Here is a 21,175-nt window from a genome sequence, read left to right on the forward strand (position 1 = left end):
TCTTTCCTTTTGCTTTCATAGAGCCATCAACCTCCACTTAATTGTCTACACCAAAATCTCCATTGTGCTTTGAGAATCCCTTAGGATTAAACTTGCCCATATTCTATTCCAAATAAATTTTGTCTGGAAAGAGTTTCTACATCTTTTATTCTTTTGCCCTGCCTCTCTTTATGCAAAAATCTCAGAGTCACTGCTTTGGATGTGGGAGCAGGGACAATGACCCACTTCTCTTGGAGTACCATTTTTGCTCTAATGAGCAGGGCACTGGGCTGGAGCAGTAGCTTCGGGTCTTCCCAGTTTGCCTCTCCCAGTGTGGAATATCCTCTGTATGAGCAGACTGTGGTGACAGTAATTGGCTCCAGTGTTATAAGCCATCTTGGCCTGGAATAGAACCACTGGGGCTAAGAGTAGGGCTGGAGGGAGGATGGGAGCCTCTGACCTCTTGCTCACCCTTGCTTAGAAATTAGCCTCTGAAGTAGGCAGCTAGGAGAGGATGAGAAATGTTGACAGTTGTCCATCCCAGGGAGATATAGCACTTGACTGGTAGCTTGGGGAAGAGGGAGCCCTCTCTGGAATGGAACTTCCAGCATGCTATGCTGGGAGGGAAGGGGCAAGAGAGGGAGTATATCATGACTCAGTTGACATAGGCTCTCCCTGTTCTTACCAGGATTTATGATATTTTCTTGAATAAATGTTTCTTCATTTTTTGTATTCCTTTAGGCAATTTAGAGAGACTTTAAATAGTTGTTGGGGTTTTAAAATAATTTTTACTAGGTAAGGCTGTTTTGTTAGGGAATAAGTCTGCAGGGCTCCTCACACTGCCATTCCAGAAATTATGTCTCTTTAATTATCTTTAGATGAAACTTATTAGGGTAAAGGAAAAAAAATAGTGTAAAAACAACAAATCTGAAGTCTAACTAATTTGGCTATTAGTGGTAATTATTATTTACAGATAGATTATTTGTAGCTCATTAAAACTGAAAACTTGATTCTTTTCTGTTGTAACTAAAAAATTACTTGTTGAGTGATAAGGCTCTAATGTATTTTGACTTTTTAAATAAATTCCAAGGTTTGGATACCAAATTCCAATAGAGCATTAAATAACCACTACAGAAGATTGAAGAATTGGTGGTTATATGCATTTTCTATAATGGAGATATTTTATTATCTTAAATGTTAGTGTGGTTATCTACTCAGAATCTGGATGGATTTCATCATGTCTTCTCTGTGCCATCTCTCATGTTTGCAGAACTGACACAATAAAAAATTATTTTTCTTACAGAACGCATAGTCTTTGATTTAATTAACCAAGAAATACTTAGAGTACTACTGTCTAGAAAGTCACTGTGTGATACATAGATAGCTCAAAAAATGTAGTACAAGATACCTTTCTCCAAGAGGATAATCATCACTCAGGTGATATAGTCTCTAAACACATGAGAAAAATAACTTGTAACATAAGACAGCGTAGTTCAGTGATAGATGAATAGTACAGAGGGATTCAGAGGAGGGTCTGGCACTTTAGGGTTGAAGTCCTATGTTTTAGTTAAAACAGGGGCTTAAAATAGCAATATATATATTTTTCTTTTTCTGATAGATCAATTTGGGCAGGGCTCCATAGGGTACGGCTTGTCTCTGCTCCATGCAGTGTTAGCTTGGGAGAAGTTGGCGGTTGCTAGTGATTAACTGAGGGCTGGAGGATTTGCTTCCAAGAAGGCTCCCTCATGTGACTAGTAAATTAGTGAGCAGCTTTTGGTGAGCAGCTCAACTGGAGCTCTTGGTTTCTCTCCTGGAAAGTTCTAGAGAGAAAGCAAGGAAAATGAGGACTTTCAGTAGTCACTGGAATTGCCTACATTAGAATCCAAGAATATTAGAGTTTTGGTGGAAGGAACCACATTGCAAAAAGAGGAGGAAAGGGGGGTATTGCAGCAGGTTTATCTCTAGTCCAGAAAGTAAATAGTGAAAGGCAGGAGAGAAATTGGTTGGGAACCAGAGAGACCATTCAATCAGATAAAGGTTTCTTTCAAGTTAAGAGAGATCAAATTATCACAGAAAGCAGAAGAGAAAGAAAAATATTCTGTGTGTGGCTTGCTTTAGACTTGGTTTTTAAGAGCATTGCATTTGAATAATGTACCTGGGATTACTAAGAAATTTCTTGGACTCTCCTGGGGTCTTGATTTGTTTAGGTGCTTCTGTGCCCCAGGAAGGGACAGTCTGAGATTTTTGAAGCATTTTTATAGCATTACATCTTTATATAACCTGAATCCAGGTACTTCCTATCTTCTTGGAGAATAGTTTTCCTTGCAGATTAAAAGAAGGGTGAGTACTTCCTGTCCTCAAGCAAAGTAAAACAGGGCCGAGGTGGGGAAGACAAAAGTATGATGCTGAGTGGAAATTTGCATAAGAATTGTAAAAATTTTCTCCAAAGATCTGTGTGGCTTTATTCATAATTACCTCTTGGTAGCCAAAGCTATGGTGGGCCTGGAAGACCCATTAAGGACTATGCTGATGGTTTGTCAATAGTAGTTAGAAGGATTATTGGCTGTTGGCTGTTGAGGAGTCTCATTGCTAGGGTTGATGGCAAGGAAGCAACTTAGAGCTACTGAGAGCCATCACTTCTGAGAGCAACTGCTGCTGATGAGAGTTCCTGCTACAAAAAGCTCCAGGGTATAGTGTTCAGGGGGAACCAACTTCAGCTCCTGACAACCAGCACTTACAGGAGCAAATTCAGTTGGGCTTTTCCTAAAGACACTGCTACCTTGACTGGCAAGGTCAATAAATACTGCTCTGGACCACTGAGAGGAAACTCTCCAGGAAGTTAAATTTAGCTTAAAAGACAGGGAGCATTCTTTGGAGGCCAATGATCCAATCTGCTCTCCTAGCAAACACTGGTCTTGACATTGATGGGAAGAATAGGTTGACTCCCAATAGAGGTCAAGTGAAGAACAGATAGTGTAGTAGAAAGAGCATGAGCCTTGGAGTCTATTTGAGACAGGTTTATCCGTATGCTCTGGTACTTGCTAGTACTTGCTGGTACTTGCTGGTACTCCTTGATGATTTTTTTTCAGTTTCCTTGTAGGTAACTTTAAAAAATTCCTATCATGATGTTAGAGAGAGGGCTGAATGAGATAAGATATGTAATAGAGCCTGGTATGTTGCAGGTACTCAAATGTGATAGCCAATAGTGTTCTTTTCTATCTGGACCCATCTCAAAATGAAGGCCATGGGACTCCAAGGCATCTAGCCAGTTATAGAGTCCTTGAATTATATTCTGCTTTTTACATTCCTATGGAAATAATCTAGGAGGTTGTAGTTTGGGAAAGCTATTGAATGAAGGACTAGAGGCAGATCTCATGACTCTGAGAGCCTTCACACTGTTACATGCATGTGGACTTGGGACTGATCCTAGAAATGTCATGTGTTCAGGGACCAGCACACCCGTACTGTGTGTTTCTAATGACTCCAGGACTTACTATCATTAAACCGTTCAAAGGATCATAGTCACAAAGGATTTTGTTTCTGGAAAAAGTTTTCAACATGTTTGCTTCACCTTATGCATAAAAGATGGAAGCCACATTTCTCTTTTAAAAACCCCCTGCTTGATTAATTTCTCCTTGCCCAGCTCTATGCTTAATAGCTGGATGATTTGGGTATCACTTTGCAATTCAAAAATCTTAGCTTTCCAGAGATGCTTTTTGATTTGATGTTCCAGGTGGCTGAGAAGAAATGGACATTAAGTGATTGCTCATGGCTTTGAAAGGTCATGATCCGCTTCATGCGGGCTCGAGAATGTCAGTCTGCACCTGAACTTTAAGTCTCATATTTTTCTGATTATGGATATAAATCATGTGACATTGGCAAGTAGCTCATTCTCATGCATACCCAATGTTCAATTAAGGCAGGATTCAGAGCTGATGGGCACTTCTGTGACTGGCATTTCAGAGGTGTGTATATTTCTTTGCTCCCTGAAATCCTACATCAAAGGAATTTGAACAGTTTGGCTGGTGGGCAAAAGGGAAAGCAATTCCTCACTTTACATGCAATCATTTGCACATTTAGAGCCCTCAAAATGTGTCATTCTTTCACAACTCAAATTTTGCACATAATCCATTTACTTAGGATGAAATAACGGACACACTTCAAGAAAATATTGCAAGAGTTATGGATGTGAGCATTTAAAGCCTTGTACAAGAAAAATCCATAAAGTTAATAATATACTGCTATTTTTGGAGTAGCATCAAATCATTGACCTAATAAGGAACAGTTTTGAACGTTATGAACTATTATATCCATCTAGTGTTTAGTACAGATAAAAATACTTCATAATTAAAATTTTGCTCACATATACAGCATCTTTAATACACTCAGTCAATGAAGTAGATTCACATTTTGTTTAACAGATGTTTAAGAGTCTATTTTGTGTGAAGACTTGAACTAGCATTTTAAAGATTTTACTTAGAGCATGAGCTCGGGGAGGGGCAGAGGGAGAGGGAGAGTGAGAATCTCAAGCAGACTCCATGTGCTGAGCATGGAGCGGATGTGGGCCTTGATCCCAGGACCCCGAGATCATGACCTGAGCTGAAACCAAGAGTTGGATGCTTGACTGACTGAACCACCCAGGTGCCCCTTGAGCTAGCATTTTAAAGAGTATCATTATATTTACAGGCAACACATTTTATACATACCTATGTAAAATAATTACAGAATGTTATATGAATTATCAAGGAAAAGAGTATGCAGGGATGGTGAATTTTGTGAGGTAATCTACTTTAGATAGAACAGTCAAGGAAGGATGCCATAGGATTTAAGTAAGGTGACATTTAAGCTGAGACCTAAAATGAGAAGCCACCTATTTGGAGTGTAGTAGGGAAGGTAGATTAGGGAGAGGAAGAGCAAGTACAGAATTCCTGCAAGGGAGCTTGGCATGTTGCAGAAACCCACGCTGGTGTGAATGGAGAAGCGTGAGCGAGGAGAAGAGTAGAATAATATCAAGTGGGTTTTCTGATGATCCTTTGTTAAGATGTGAAGAAGATGGGGCTCAGGGAGCAACTGTTCGGGCATATATATGCTATATATACACTATATGCTTTCTTCAATTAATTGATCCGTGAGTCCTGGCAAAGTTCTAGGAAAAAAAAATTACGGCAAATCCAAGTAGAAATCAGCATTCTTTAAAAAAAAAAAAAGCTAGAAGTGACTACAGGGAAGGCAAAGGTAGAACAGAACATTATAATAGCAATGCTGGTTCATCTTGCTCAACTCCATTGACTGCTGGAAGCTGTTGGGGACCTAGTTAGTTAGTAGGCTCTACACCCACCGTGGAGCTTGAACTCCTAATCCTGAGATCAAGACCTGAGCTGAAATCAAGAGTGGGATGCTTAACCAACTGAGCTACCCAGCGCCCCTGTTGGGGACATTTTAGTTACTACATTTATCATTTAGTTGGTAAAACACAAGCAAATCGTCATATCTAGGAGTTCAGGCTTCTGTATTCTGTGGTATTTTGTCTTGATTTTGAAATAAACTCATTTTAATTCTAAGATGTAGCAGATGCTTCTGGAACTGGTTATTGTCCAGTTCTGGGAAAGACCACCTCTGTAGGAGAACAGTGGAATAGTGTTATCCCCTGACTTGCTTAACATCAGAGCTACTAAGAATCTTAACTGGGGTCAAAGGGGTTGGGATACTGGCATTTGCAGACTCACTAACACTTGGAAGAGGCAGTACCAGAAGTAATTATAAGGGCTGTCCAGTTGGCAGGCTCAACATGACTAACCACTAATTCGGGGCACAATGTGCAACTCTGAAGGCCTCTCCTGTGGCCTTAAACAGACCCTCCACTACGGTTAGCAGAAGGCAGATTGGGCTGAAAACCAGGGACCTTACTGTGAGTCAAATTGCAGAGAAGGCTTGATACACAAACCTCACCAAATCTTATATATTAAAGCAGGGAACTGATAGGGAAAGAATGGGGTGGGGACATCTAGATGGAAGAATTTGAGAACCCCACATTATCAAAATCCCGTTTGAATTCTCCATGCCTTCAGAAGTGGTCCATTATTTCTTGCCTAAAAAATATTATAAATATTTCCTTGAGGCAGATGTCTTGTAAAATGGTAACATTCCTTCCTCAAGATTGTCCCCACCTCTCTTATGACATCCAGGGCAATAACCGGGATCAACTCACAAAGTTTCCCAACTGGTAAAATACTGTGTCAAGAGTTAAAAAGAGACACAGTCTCATGAGGCTAAAATCAAGGTGATGGCAGGGCTGCATTCCTTTCGGGAGGCTCTGGGAGAGCATCCATTTCCTTGCTTTTTCTAGCTCCTAGAGACCACCTCCATTGTTTGGCTTATGGCCCCATCCTCCACTTTCAATGCCAGCAAGAACAGGTTCAGTCCTTCTCGCATCACATCATTGTGATCTTCTCTTGTGCCTCCCTCTTCTACCTGTTAGGACTCTTATTATATTGGGCCTACCCAGATAATCCAGTATACTTTCCCTATTTCAAAGTGAGCTGACCAGCAAACTTAATTCCATCTGCAGTTTTAATTTTTCTTTGCCATATAATGTAGCAAATTCACAGGTTTCAGGGATTAGGATTAGGCATTTTGGAGATGCTGTTATTCTGCTTACCACAAAATATAAAGATGCTAAAATTAATGTCTGGTATCTAGTAAATGCTCAGTAAACATTTGCTATTATTCCTTGCTTCTAATCCTTGGGTTCCTGCTTTCAGGTGGAGAAAACCACAACCATCTGTGAATCAGAGGCATCTCAAACCCCATGCTCTCCCCTGTTCTCAGTAAGATTCTTCTACTTCTTTCTCTGATGTCCCCAAACTACCATTTCCCTCCAGCCCTTTCCCCAGTCCCTAAGTCATCATCAGCAGCAGATGATTTTGTTGCCTACTTTGAACAAAAAACTGAAGCCATCTGGCTTTGGACTACATTAACCCCTGGTGCTCCCACCTATATGTTTACCTACCCCTGCTCCCATTCTTGAATCTTTCCCCACTGTGTGGAGGATTGGAGCTCCTCACTCTTACTCACGGTCAACTCCTCCATCCATATTCTTGGTGTCCCTGTCGGCTTGAGGGCATTGCTCCCATCCTCTCTTCTCTCTACTGTGGACCATTACGCCCTCCTTGAGTTGCTGTCTGTAACCTCTTGCTTTCCACAACCAGCTTCTGTGGCACTCTTCTCTCCTGGTTCTATTGCTACCTCTCTTAGCACTTCTTGTTCCCCTTCAAAGTCTCCTCTTCCTCCACTTGCCCCTTAGTTTGTGAACTTAGCCCAGATCCTGTCTGCTCTCATTTCATTGTAAGGAGATGCACTGTAATCTCCACCTGATGCATGGTGCTCACTGTTTTCATCTTCCAAGAAGACTTAGCAATTTCAGGAAACCTTCCTGTGATCTCTCGTCTGTGCTTTTCCTCTGAGTTTTATGAACATCTGTATCTAAGAATTTACATCATAATATGTTGAAATCATATCTTAGCCAGTCTGTCTTCCCTAAAATGCTACATGATACATGTGGATAAAGATTTTAGTGCTCTTTCTCCGGTGCCAACTGCTGAGGTTGGCACACAGTTAACTCTTTATATAAGTTGGATAGTTTAACTATTTTGAACAGAATACTAGAAAAATAATGCCAAATTTATAAAGTCCTGCACTCATTCTATCACATGAAAAATCTTTTTTTTTTTTTTAAGATTTTTATTTATTTATTTGACAGAGCACAAGTAGGCAGAGTGGCAAGCAGACGGAGAGGGAGAAGCGGACTCCCTACCGAGCAGGGAGCCCGATGCGGGACTCGATCCCAGGACCCTGAGATCATGACCGGAGCCGAAGGCAGACGCTTAACGGACTGAGCCACCCAGGCGCCCCACGTGGAACTCTTCTGTAACGTAAAACAACTTATTTCCTAACAAAAGTTACTAGTGTCATTTGCCTTTGCATATGTACACACAAAAAAACCAAACGTTTTTTGCTGGGCTGGTTAGTGTATAGCGATAAACAATATGGTATAAAGTAATTTTTCAAATACCAGTTTCCAATTTCTATATTCAGAACGCCTTCATTGCTCAACCCAGTTTTGGAACTGCATTTACGGAAATGTTCTTAGATTTTTGCAGGGCTCCTGTGGTTCTGAATGTCCATAATAGGGCTTTTTGTGATGGATGGCCAATTAAAAACTCTCAAGGACCCGAGCTGAGGTCAGATTCACACAATGCTTACTGTAGCCTCCATCTAAATAGGTCCTTTTAATGACAATGAAATCTGGTAACTTAGTTCTTAAATTTTCTTTTTATGTCAGGAAATCAAGGAGGAGTAAATACCCTTTTTCCCCCCTGATCTTTTTCTCTTACCTCTGCTGTAAAATTGTCGGACACCCCTGGAATTGTGGCTCTGTTTTCCTTGTAAGTGACACATGTTTTATTGGTGGATGAAGTGATATATCTGCATGCTGAATATAATTTTGCAAAGTCCTTCGGCTTGACAGAGGTTGCACAAACAAGAGAAGACACTTGGAATAAAGGGCAACCTGTAAATGCAGCTTCTTTAACTGCTTTTCAAATCTGGGAAAACCTGAGTTAAGAAATGGCATTCGGTAGAATTAGTTTGTGGTTCAACCTAACTGTGTACTGGGCCTGCCTTTTCTATATCAAGCATATTGAGTAATCCATCTCCAGAGATCTGGGTAGCTTCAGATAATGGAAACATATTTAGGTCACCTGCGGAATAACTCACGTGTTGTTTTTTTTAACCTAGCATCACGGGATGGGAATTGTCCCAGCTTGCTTTATCCGGACAGGAAGCACTCAATAAATATCTGGTGAAATAAATCCAGGGCAGACAATGTCCCTGATGCCGGGATACAAAGATAAATAAGACACATTTCTACCCTGGAGGAGTTCACAATGTGGCAGGGGGAAAAAAAATCAGAGAAGCTAACAAAAGGGGATAATAAAATATGGTAGTAGTAAAGTGTTACAGGAATCTAGTAAAGGGGAAGATGTATTGTTAGGTAGAATCATGGGAGGATTCACAGAAAAGGTGCCATCCTTCAAGACCCAGTAGCCAGAGAAGCTAGGGGAGACAGGAGACAGGAGAGGGTGGTTAGGAAGCACGTATGGGGTCTCAGTGAGTGAGCGCACGGAGTGTCTTCATGGAACTTGATGTAGTTTAGTTTGGATGAAGCATGAAGATGCTGAAAGGGGGACAATAAATCAGGTCTAGAAAAGCAGATTGAGGTTGGGTTGTGAAAAGCATCATAAATCATACAAAGGAGTTTGAATTTCATTTTCCTCATTGAAAATTCCATTTTTAAAGCTCCAAGTTGCCTGTGAGCCTGGGTTTCCCAGAGGCTGTTCCCAGGAAGGATGCGAGTTCTGTAGGATGTCCATAGGGGTTATCCCAAAATCCCTGTTCAGCGATTAAAGGTGTAAAGGCAATCGTCTGAAGCAGGCCCAGTTGTGAGAAATAGCAGTGGTAGGGAATTTCTGAAACATGTACAGTCCCTCTATCTCTTCGATAAATGAAGTTAAACCAAATTAAACTACATACGTAGGCTGAATAGTTCTGCCGCCTCCCCTGATGGCTATTACTATCATGTTTTGCAGAGAGATGAGAAGGGCCTGCACTGAGAATTGTAATAGGAGATGGTTTGATGAGACATTTATGTGTCCTTCATCTGAACAGAGGGTCTGTCTTTATCTAAAAGGCGATGGGAGTGTTGTCATTGATTATGTGTCCTTCTTTGTCACAAACGCTAGGAAACCTAGAGCCAACCTTGTGGCTCACTTGCAAAGGAGGGTCCTTAAGGTATATGTTCTTGGGTAATAACTGAACTCAGGATTTTGTTGGACTTCTTACAGTTGTATTCCCTTTGCTCAGTCTACTTATTCAATCCTATTGCAAGCTTTTGTAACCCTCTCTGATCTTCTCGGGAAGAAGAGCTGGGATTAGGAGAGACATGGAATGTACATCACTTACCACGGTGCCCGGCATACCACACAGACCAAACAAGGACTTGTCTTTGTTACTGTGGTTTTTATCAATCCCATCTCCTCTGTTGGACGGCAGTGTTGACAGAAATGGAAAGATAGCATATATATGACAGATAGAAATGCTTTCCAAAATCTTTTTGTCATGGTCTTAAGTCCCGTTAAGCACACAGAGGGGTGGGCAAGTATGAGTTGAACAAATTAGCAGTTGCAAGTCTCCAGTCTTGTGCTGTGAAAGGGATGAGTCAGTAAGTCAAAGAGAATGGTAAATGGAGCTTCTAATCTAATTAGGGAGCTATGTTATCACTAGAGGCCTCAGGATCCTCATCAGTAAAATGGGAATAATAACAAAACTTATGTCATGGAGTCATCGTAAGGATTCTGACTTTGCATATGTGAAGTGCTACGAATAATGTCTGGCACTTAAGTGCTCAGTTAATATTAGCAGGGGCTTTGCAAAATCAGACAACTGGGAAATCACTACCAGCTGAAGTCATCCAGGAAGGCTTCCCAGAGGAGGTGGGATTTGAACTAGAGTTGGTAGGATGGAGGGAATTCAAGTAGGCAGAGAGGAGCAAGGAGGTTGATCCTTTCTGGGATTCAGTTAAAAAGCAGAGGGGGGCGGATATCCGATGAGGAAGAGCCCTCAGGAAAGCAGAGAATTGGTGAAGGGTGCTATTGGGTGGCAAGGCATGAAAGGCAAGGCCCTATGTTTTGTGCCTTCTTGTGTCCTCCTTGGGTGCTAATGCCCTGCCTCACGGTGGGCCTTCCCTAACCACCCCCTGAAGGAAAACCTACGCTCTTCTCTGAAAGACACTCTGCGCCTGCCTCTGAATCTTTCATCTACCTTGTAGCCAACAGGAAAATTACCTCAGGGTGTGGGCTTGACAGGGAATTACAGAAACCCTGGCTATCCCCCCCCCCCAAATTCCTACACACAGACTCCGAAAACCATGCTTCTATTTCGGGCAGTTGAGTGCTTGGGAGGAAAAGTGCAGGAAATGTGAAATGAGAAGGTGGTAGCAACATTCCCATGTGTACAAACGCTGAAGGGCTCCTATTACAGAAAGTGAGAGAGAAACTCGGTGAGTCCCTGCAGAGGTGGCCGGATGGGCTCCAGCGTGGGGCGCCCACAAGGCGCCCAAGGTGGCCTTGGCTGTTTCAGGGTTGCCAGGCTCCCATCCTCTGTTTGTTTCAAGAGAAGACAATCTATTTTTACACACGTCCCCTTATATTTCTAGACTCTTTAAGATTTGGAGGGGAAAAGATGAAAGATTCATTTAGATAATTTATCTTTGTACCAAGAAGCAGCCCGATGTTGAACTGTAGCAGTGAAACATTCATCAGTGAAGTGGAGGGAAGGTGTGGTTGATGTGGGGCGGGGGGGGACCCATAATCCTGTGCTCGCTGGGGACAGAAACTGTACAAACAGAAGGATGAGGATACCAAGTAAAGAGTGCAATCCCAATTATGGTTATTTGCTGATTTACACCCTGACGCCTTCGAAAATTATTTGAGCTTGCCGAAATTCAAGTTGAGAAGCCCAACTCTTTGAGTGAACATCCACTGACACCCTTTCTTAAAGCAAAAGCTAGACCCTCTACAGGGAGACTGTTCACTTAAAAAAAAAAAAAAAAGTTCCTTTCTGCAGTGCGACACAGTCCTGCATGGGGAAAAGAGCATGAATCAAGCTGGCAATTCACTTGACTCAAACCTACATTCCCCATTTCTGTCACTGTTCTACACGCCACAAAGAGACAAGTTTCACAAAGGGAACTTTCCTACATGAAAATGTTTATTGGGGCAGAAGATACAGATATATGCCCAAATCATAAATACACAGCTGGATGGATTTTCATGGTGTGAAAATGTTCATGCAGCCAAGCATCCAGATCAAGAAACAGAACATTACTGGGATCCCAGAGGCCCCATCTGTTCCCCTGGACCTTTGAGGGTAACCACTCCCGAGATTTCTAAACACCACAGATGACTTTGCTGGCATTTGAACTAACATAAATGGAGTTACATGTCACTTACTCTTTTGTAAACTCTTCCACTCAACATTGTTTGTGAGATTCATTCACAACATTCATTCGCTCATTCTCATTGTTGCATAGGATTTATTTATTTAAAATGCTGTGATTTACTAACTTCTTCTATGATGAACAGATCTTTGGGTTCTTTCCAGTTTGGGACTAACTCATTTAATCCTTAAATACACAAGAATGTGTAGGTCTTGTGTGTGTTGGGATTATACTAGGAGCGGAAGTGCTGGATACATTTTGAGGGTTGGCCAGTCATTGGAAACTACGAAAGGAGGTAGACACTGGAATGAAACCAGGGAAAAACCCAGTCCTTGTTTGCAAGGACCTCACCATCCAGTGAAGGACAGAGCTGAGCTGCCACATACCAACAAGGATGTTGGTAGGGGGCATGTGCATTCTCCATCATACAGTAGTGTTGACAGAAATGAGCACCTGGGATGGAGGGGGAGACAGGAAGGTGGGAGCCAGGAAGGCTTCCCAAAGGGAGTGACACTCAAAGTGACTTTTGAAGCATGAAAAGATATTGAAGGAGGGACAAAGTGAGTGGAGAAGGCAAGAGAAGCGTGTGTGGAAAAGCAGAGATGAGAGGAAGTAGGTCAAGTCCAGAGACGGTGTGTTAGAGCAATAAAGGAAGGTCAGAAATGTCTGATGAAGGTCAAGGCCGACTAGACAAGTTGGGGGCAGAACATGAAGGACCTTGCTTTCCATCTACAGAATACATACATTCTTCTGCATATGATGGGAAGCTGCAGAAGATTCTAGGGCCAAGGACTGGCAATATCAGTTCATTTAGGTGGCTATGTGGAGACAGGACTGGAGAAGGGCCTGGAAGCTGGAAAGGGGAAGGGAGTGTGGTATCTTAGCAGATGGAAACCTGGTGATTCTTTGAAGTCTGGTTTTGGCCAATATCCAGGTCAAGAATCTGGATGGCTTCTAATGGAATAGGGAGGCTATGCAGAGAGAGGGGTGTGTGTGGGTGCCAAGTTTCAATGTGCAGAAACCACACACAGTAATTCATACAGAAAGCTTTTGGGGCCAGGAAGCCCCCTGCTGACATGCAGACTGGTGTAGGCAAGGAGCCCTCTGCTTGCAAGTGGAGAGGCAAAGCATATGTGTGAGGAATCCATGCCAAAAATCAAGTGCACTACAGCATGGTCTACAACAGTGGTGCCAGGACCTCATTGCTCTCTACCCCCTCTGCAGACCCAGACGGAATACTGAGTGGAGACAGGCAAGTTCTCATCTCGCCCAGCTTCCTCATAGACTCAGGAGAGGATTCTAGAAAAGTCTCCTAGCCTCCTCAGATTGAACGCATAAATTCAGTAGTAATATTTTATGTATACTTAGCTAATTCAGTGCCTGGATGGAGCCCAGAAACTCGGTGTTAGGACTCTGAATGAATATTTGACATGGCATGAGAGGTGTATAAAATGGGAAAATCCTGATTATTAAATTTCCTTCTAAAATTGATACTATATTAGACAATATGAAAAATTCATAAAAGCAGAAAGCATTTGCCCCATATTCCACTGGCCAAAGAAAAGCACTGTTGATTTTTCCTCCTCTCCTTCCTCCCTTCCTTCTTTGCTTTCATGCACACATTTCTTTAGAGTTTTAATCGTAAGGTAGCCTTCATTTTTGCCATAAGTGGCATTATCTCCAATTGCTTAAGAATTTTTATGACCACACTTTTCCCTTTAATAAAATAAAATTTAATTGCAAAACTTAGAGAACATACTCTGCAAAAAAGAAAAAACATCCCTAAGGTCCCACCACCAAGAAATAACCATTCTCAATTCTTAGTCTGTCTTGACATTGTGTTCTTGTCTATAAATTTAAAAAATTATTGCTTTATATTACCTTTAATTTTACAACCTTTAAATTATTACCTATGTATTACAGATATTTTCCTAACTGTATTCCATTGTATAACTGCAGATTTTATTGGAATAATTCCTATTTTGGGACACATAAGTCTCCAAATTTCTTAATATAAACAATGCTGCGCTTGTTCATTTCTTTTAATTTTATTTTTTTATGTTATGGTAGTCACCATACATTACATCATTAGTTTTTGATGTAGTGTTCCATGATGCATTGTTTATGTATAACACCCAGTGCTCCATGCAATATGTGCCCTCCTTAATACCCATCACCGGGCTAATCCATCCCCCACCCCCCATCCCCTCTAAAACCCTCAGTTTGTTTCTCAGAGTCCATATTCTCTCATGTTTCGTCTCCTCCTCTGATTTCCCCCCCTTCATTTTTCCCTTCCTACTATCTTTTTTTTTTTTTAAACATATAATGTGTTATTTGTTTCAGAGGTACAGGTCCGTGATTCATTAGTCTTATACAGTTCACAGCGCTCACCATAGCACATACCCTCCCCAGTGTCTATCAATCACCCAGCCACCCCACCCCTCCCACCCCCCACCACTCCAGCAACCCTGTTTGTTTCCCGAGATTGAGTCTCTTATGGTTTGTCTCCCTCTCCAGTTTCATCTTGTTTCATTTTTATCCTCCCTTCTCCTATGATCCTCTGTCTTGTTTCTCAAATTCCTCATAGCAGTGAGATCATGTGACACTTGGCTTTCTCTGATTGGCTTATTTTGCTTAGCATAATACCCTCTAGTTCCATCCACGTTGTTGCAAATGGCAAGATTTCATGGGGTTTTTTTTTTTGATGGTTGGATAATATTCCGTTGTATATATATACCACATCTTCTTTATCCATTCATCTGTTGATGTACATTTTGGCTCTTTCCATAGTTTGGCTATTGTGGACATTGTTGCTATAAACATTGGGGTGCATGTACCCTTTCAGATCCCTACATTTGTATCTTTGGGGTAAATACCCAGTAGTACAATTGTGGGGTCGTAGGGTAGATCTATTTTCAACTTTTTGAGGAACCTCCATACTGTTTTCCAGAGTGGCTGCACCAGCTTGCATTCCCACCAACAGTGTAGGAGGGTTCCCCTTTCTCCGCATCCCCGCCAACATCTGTCATTTCCTGACTTGTTAATTTTAGCCATTCTGACTTGTGTGAGGTGGTATCTCATTGAGGTTTTGATTTGGATTTCCCTGATGCCAAGCAATGTTGACCACTTTTTCATGTGTCTGTTGGCCATCTGGATGTCTTCTTTGCAGAAACGTCTGTTCATGTCTTCTGCCCATTTCTTGATTGGATCATTAGTTCTTTGGGTGTTGAGTTGGATAAGTTCTTTATAGATTTTGGATACCAGCCCTTTATCTGATATGTCATTTGCAAATACCCTCTCCCATTCTGTCGGTTGTCTTTTGGTTTTGTGGACTGTTTCCTTTGCCGTGCAAAAGCTATTTATCTTGATGAAGTCCCAATAGTTCATTTTTGCCCTTGCTTCCCTTGTCTTTGGCAGTGTTTCTAGGAAGAAGTTGCTGTGGCCAAGGTCGAAGAGGTTGCTGCCTGTGTTCTCTAGGATTTTGATGGACTCCTGTCTCACACTGAGGTCTTTCAACCATTTGGAGTCTATTTTTGTGTGTGGTGTAAGGAAATGGTCCAGTTTCATTCTTCTGCATGTGGCTGTCCAATTTTCCCAACACCATTTGTTGAAGAGACTTTTTTCCATTGGACATTCTTTCCTGCTTTGTCAAAGATGAGTTGACCATAGAGTTGAGGGTCCATTTCTGGGTTCTCTATTCTGTTCCATTGATCTGTGTGTCTGTTTTTGTGCCAGGACCATACTGTCTTGATGATGACAGCTTGGTAATAGAGCTTGAGGTCTGGAATTGTGATGCCACCAGCTTTGCTTTTCTTTTTCCACATTCCTCTGGCTATTCAGGGTCTTTTCTGGTTCCATACAAATTTTAGGATTATTTATTCCATTTCTTTGCACTTGTTCAATTTTTAAAGAATATATACTCTTTACATGGAATTGCTGGGCTAAAAAAAAAAAAATCTGTGTAAATTTTTAAGACTTTGACTACATATTACCAAATATCTGTCTAGGAAGTATTTACCAACTTATAGTACCAAGAGCAAAGTAGTACCCATTTCTCTACAACTTCACCAACATTAGGCACTATCAATCTTAAAACAACAATACATTAGTCTAATGGAAGAAAATGGAATTTTATTATTTTCTTTATTACTAATGAAGTTAAATATTTTTCTTTTGTGAACTCTCTATTCAAAACATCATTTTTCTACTGGCATAGTTCTGTTATGTGGATATGCTATTATTTATGTAAGCATTCTCTAGGGAAAGGGGAAAAGCAAAGTATATGGAGTTCAAGCCAAAAAGCAAATGTAGATTAATACATACTACATACTAAATGCATGTAGATTACTACATGCATGTACAACAACGTGGTAAAATCTCACTGCCATCCATCCCGTCTGGAGACTTCCAGGTTTTTGGTGTTGGGCGTTCTTAGAAAATATTCCAATTATACCTAGTACTACTTTAATGTAGAAATTAACCTTTATTATAGCAGTTAGATAAACAACTAGTAGTCTGAGAACAGATGTCCATAAAGGCAAAACAGACTAAATTTCTGCTGTTAGTGTGTTAAGGTGTCTTTTTGTATTTAATATGAACTATCAAGTAAGATAGGAATTGTGTCTCACCACATGCTCTCAAATGTGGGCTGTTTATTCTTCTCCTCAAACACACACACAGGATTCTGGAGGTCTGAGGCCAAATGACATGTCCTCTGATGCTAATACATACAGGTACTCGAGGAGGCAGAAGTAGAAATGTTGAGGAATTGTGAGGTCAGAGATGCTTGTCCTAACTCTTTTGCCTTGTTCTTTGGGGATCATCTTCTGGTCCCATTTAGCATGAATCTCCTAGAGTTTGAAAAAAAAATTTTTTAGAAATTATCCTTGGTTTTGGATCAAACCTCTCCATGGTTTTAGGGGTGTGGGGGGGAATTTCACTAACACAAACTTGAGATCAGTGTGCGTGAAAATGTGAATGTATGTACATGCTTATGGATTTGGTGCTCAGGAATAAAAGGGTTTTAAGCCTACTTGATCACCCCAGAAATTTTGTTTTGTTTTTTAACACATACTCCTGAGCACCATCCAAAGCATCTGGGGTAAAACCATAACACTGTTTTCATGTACTACTCAGGTGATTCTGATGATCGGACAGATTAGTTGTCTGGTCTCTATTTTGCTGATGTGTCCCCTATTCTAATGATTATTGTGTTTTATGTTATCTGTTTCCTCTACTGGCTCTTCAACTAGTGTTTGCTTCAGTGTCTGCTTTTCATAAGAGGAATCTACCAGATTTGCATGTAATATGCAGGATTCAGTGTACTGCTTCCTTGTGAGGTCTCAGGATTTTTCTTAGTTCTGGACAATTCATAGCCATTTCACGCAAAGCACTGCCCTATTCCCATTTTCACTTTCTGAAATCCCATTACAGCTAAATTCAAACTTCTGATTTAATCCTCCGTATCTCCAAACCTGTCTTTTTGATTTCATTGTTATCTCTCTCTGCCACACTCTGGGTAATTTCCTCAGACATATCCTCCATGTCATCACTTCTCTTTAACTTTGCCATTGTGCCGTCAAAGCTGGTCATAGCTGAATTTTATTCACAATGTTTCATTTTGAATTGTTCTACTGCGTTGTCATAACTGCCAATTCTTTTCCATTTTTCTTTTTTCTTTTCATGAGGGCTTTTTATTTCTCCCTTTATCTCTTTCATGATTGTGAATTTACTTAAATTTATACTCGTCCCACATGTATCTGTCGACTCTCCCATTTTGTGGACCGCTTCCTGGATTTGTGCTTTGTGAGCATTTTTTCAGTTAGGATATAGCTCCCTGGGGAATGCTTGGGTACTTTAAGATGTGGTAGTAATCCTTCAGAGGAGTCTTACATTTGATTCTTCGGTGAAGTCCAGACGTTTCACTGGTCAGAAATATTTATGGTATATTATATATTAATATATATTAATATCTTCATTTGGGGTACCTCTGCTATGAGGAGGGTCTAAAATTTGGATGCTACACCTATGCATAGCACAGATTTTCTTTAAATTGCCATTTATTGTGGAAAATTTTCCTCACCCAGATATCTGATCAGTGAGAAATTTGCCAGTAGCTTTAGTGAGTAAATAATGCTTTATGGTCCCTTAACAGAGTGGAAGCCGGTCTTCCTTGGTCCTAGCTTTATAAGCGAATTTCAGTTCCAACTTCTTACCTTCCTTAGGCCCAAGGGCCATGTGTAAAAAAAAAAAAAAAAACTCCAGGCCCTAGTTGTTCGGTCCTATGGTCATGTCTGATGTCCTCTGTTCTGGCCTGACCTCCTGTACTTACACACCGATTATGAGGTTCTTCTTTATTTTTGGCACATAAGAGTTTCGTCTCTCTGTTTCTCAGTCTCCATCTCTCTCTCGCTTTCTTCCTTCCCTATATGTAAAATAGTTTCATTAGATTTTATCCAGCATTTTCATGTGTCTGTAGCACACAGATGTTAGGAAAGCAGCATTAAGTACATGGAATTAGAGAGCATTATCAGTCAGGTTTGGAGACCCCCCAACAGGTGCAGTAGAGGATACACGGCTTGAAAACTGGAACTAGGGTTGGAACTGTGGCTTCACCCCTTTCTGAGTAAGTTGGCCTGAGTCATTAAACCCCTCTCTAAGCTTTAGTTTTCTCAGCAGGAAAATAGGGATAATACTACTAGTGATCTGCCTTAGATGTTCCTCCTTAATGCTCTAAATTCCCTCCTGTTTAAATTGATGCCATTTTCTCCACCCTCCATTCCTACAAAAGCTGGGGAAAACTGCAAGTTTCTCATTCAATATTTTCCTTTAAAAAACAGCTAATGGATGTAGTGGTTGACTGAATGATCTTACTACTTTTCCTTTCACCAATGTATTTCCACATACCAATGGACTGAGGAAAACTCTGGTTCAAAAAAAGAACCTAAATTGGAAAGAAATGATGAATTCCATTTCCTACAAGTTTGCAAGGGGATGAGAGAGGAGTGGACTTTCCTCCCCCTTCTTGCCACACTCTCTCTCTCTCTCCCTGGAGTGCAAATGAGTGAAACCGTATATTGGTTTAGAGGTTCTGCTTGGGTAAAAGTTTAAGGGCCAATAAATCTGTCAGAGTAGATCTCAGGCTGAGCCAAGGTGAATAGCCTCACGGTAATTTTTCCAGAGCCTCAGGGTACCAGGCAGAACAAGCAGAGAGGTCACCGGATGCTGGCTCATCCCCTGCTCGGGAGCTGAGACATCAGCCCACGGGAATGTGAGGAGCTTTTCCCAAAAAGTTTGTGTTTACTGTGTGGTAAAATCCCTGTCACACAGCAGAGCAGTCAGATTTTAAAAGCAATTAGAGAAGAAAACAGAGGCACATAAAACTCACAGGTCCTCTCAGTGAATCTGGTGGTTTGCAGGCTCCAGGTGAACATTACTCTTCATTGTGGAAGGCAGTTTGGTGGTATCACTTGAGACACTTCCAGCTTTTCACTTAGAGAAACGTATGCTGTGGACAAACACAAAAGCACTAGGTGGTCCATGGTGGCTTATTTGTTCTGTATTGGGCACTTCATTTTGAATAATGAAAAATTTAGGAGAGCTTATAAAAATCGTACCAGGATACATTATACAATGGAATGTTCTACAGGTACTCTCTAGACTCACTTGGAAAGGTGCCTAAGAGTATGACCTTTGGAGTCAGCCTGTGTGAATGTGACACTGAGCAAACAGCTGCTCGTTCCTGTGACTCAGTTCGCTCACACATACAAGCAGGATGACAGTAATACTTGAACTCTAGGGTTATTGTGAGCATCAAAATGAGTTAATCTATAAAGGGCTTATAATAATGTCAGACTCATTGTCAAGTACTAAGCTGTTCTGGTAAGTATTATTGTTAATAACTCAAAATAGCAAGCTGAGGTTAACTGCTTGGGTCTGGGCATGACACTTGTGAGGTTTGAGGAGAGAGCGAACTTGCAGTTTTCATTTTATACCATTTGGATTGGTTACTGTGTATACAACACTTTCATTAAGAAAAATCATTATTCAAAAGCATACAGGATAGGAAGACTGTTGTTCTGAAAGTTTGGCTTATAACCAGCATTTTAAACAATCATTCACTGATGGCCATATATTTAATGCATTAGGAACTGATTCCTGTGAGCAATCCCTTACATTTAATCCCCCACATCTGTAGTGCATTTTACAATCAGCAAAATGTTTTTATATTCATGAGTTCATTTAATCCAGCTAACTGGATTATTTATGAATTCACTTAATCCCTGTGAAGTGAATTTTCATATGTATTATTCCAAATAGATGGGTGGGAGAGAGTGAGAGTGGATTGTTGTTTTATTTTTTATTTTTTTTTAAAGATTTTTTATTTATTTATTAGAGAGAGAATGAGAGACAGAGAGCACGAGAGGGAAGAGGGCAGAGGGAGAAGCAGACCCCCTGCTGAGCAGGGAGCCCGATGTGGGACTCGATCCCAGGACCCCGGGATCATGACCTGAGCCGAAGGCAGTCGCTTAACCAACTGAGCCACCCAGGCGCCCTGGATTGTTGTTTTAATTTTCCTCTGCTCATGGCAGAGCTGGGCAGGCAACAAAATTGAAGCTTAGAGTGTTAAGGGCTTACTTAAGATCCGATAGCTCCTGGGTAACAGAAATAGATGAAAAGCCCAGTTTCCCCAGGCAAAGCTCCTTCCACCAAACCATGATTACCCTGTGGATTGACAATTCTACCCTATACATGAACACTATTAACTATCTGGTTTGGCAAAAAGGTGGGTTTCTAGTGGCTCAACGGGAAAGAATAGCTGAAAAGAAAGTTCTCAAAGTTCATAAACCAAGCTTGTTTAGGAAGCTTCGAGAAGCTCAGGATAAAGATGACCAGTGACAGAACACATAGTTGGCTTCTGGGCATAGAACCCTCAAGTGGGGTCATGCTGGGAAGGTAAAACCCTAGAATAAGAAAAAACTGCTCAAAGTGGTGGAACCAACAGTATAATTAAAAATAGTAGCTATGGGATGTAGTAGAGGTCATTAAGATAATGAACACATTTAAAGCAATAGGCCAAATAGCCTGCTATCTACGTGATCTGTGGCAAGTTGCTCTTCTCTCTGGTTTTCTCACTTCTAA

The 21,175-nt window shown here is 41.0% G+C and overlaps 1 long non-coding RNA gene across 1 annotated transcript in view; it reads right to left on the reverse strand.

Moving 5' to 3' along the window:
- Nucleotides 1–15,941: 15,941 nt before the first annotated feature.
- The window catches only part of LOC118026335, a 69,936-nt gene continuing 64,702 nt past the window's right edge, over nt 15,942–21,175 (reverse strand). Inside the window, exons 14-16 of the long non-coding RNA XR_004683533.1 lie at nt 19,422–19,541; nt 16,663–18,458; nt 15,942–15,975 (exon numbers count right to left, since the gene is read on the reverse strand). This is a non-coding gene — a long non-coding RNA (uncharacterized LOC118026335). The remainder of the gene's footprint in view (nt 15,976–16,662; nt 18,459–19,421; nt 19,542–21,175) is intronic.

The sequence above is a fragment of the Mirounga leonina genome, unplaced genomic scaffold, assembly GCF_011800145.1.
Source record: "Mirounga leonina isolate KUSES-001 unplaced genomic scaffold, KU_Mleo_1.0 Mir_224, whole genome shotgun sequence".
NCBI classification, from domain to species: Eukaryota; Metazoa; Chordata; class Mammalia; order Carnivora; family Phocidae; genus Mirounga; species Mirounga leonina.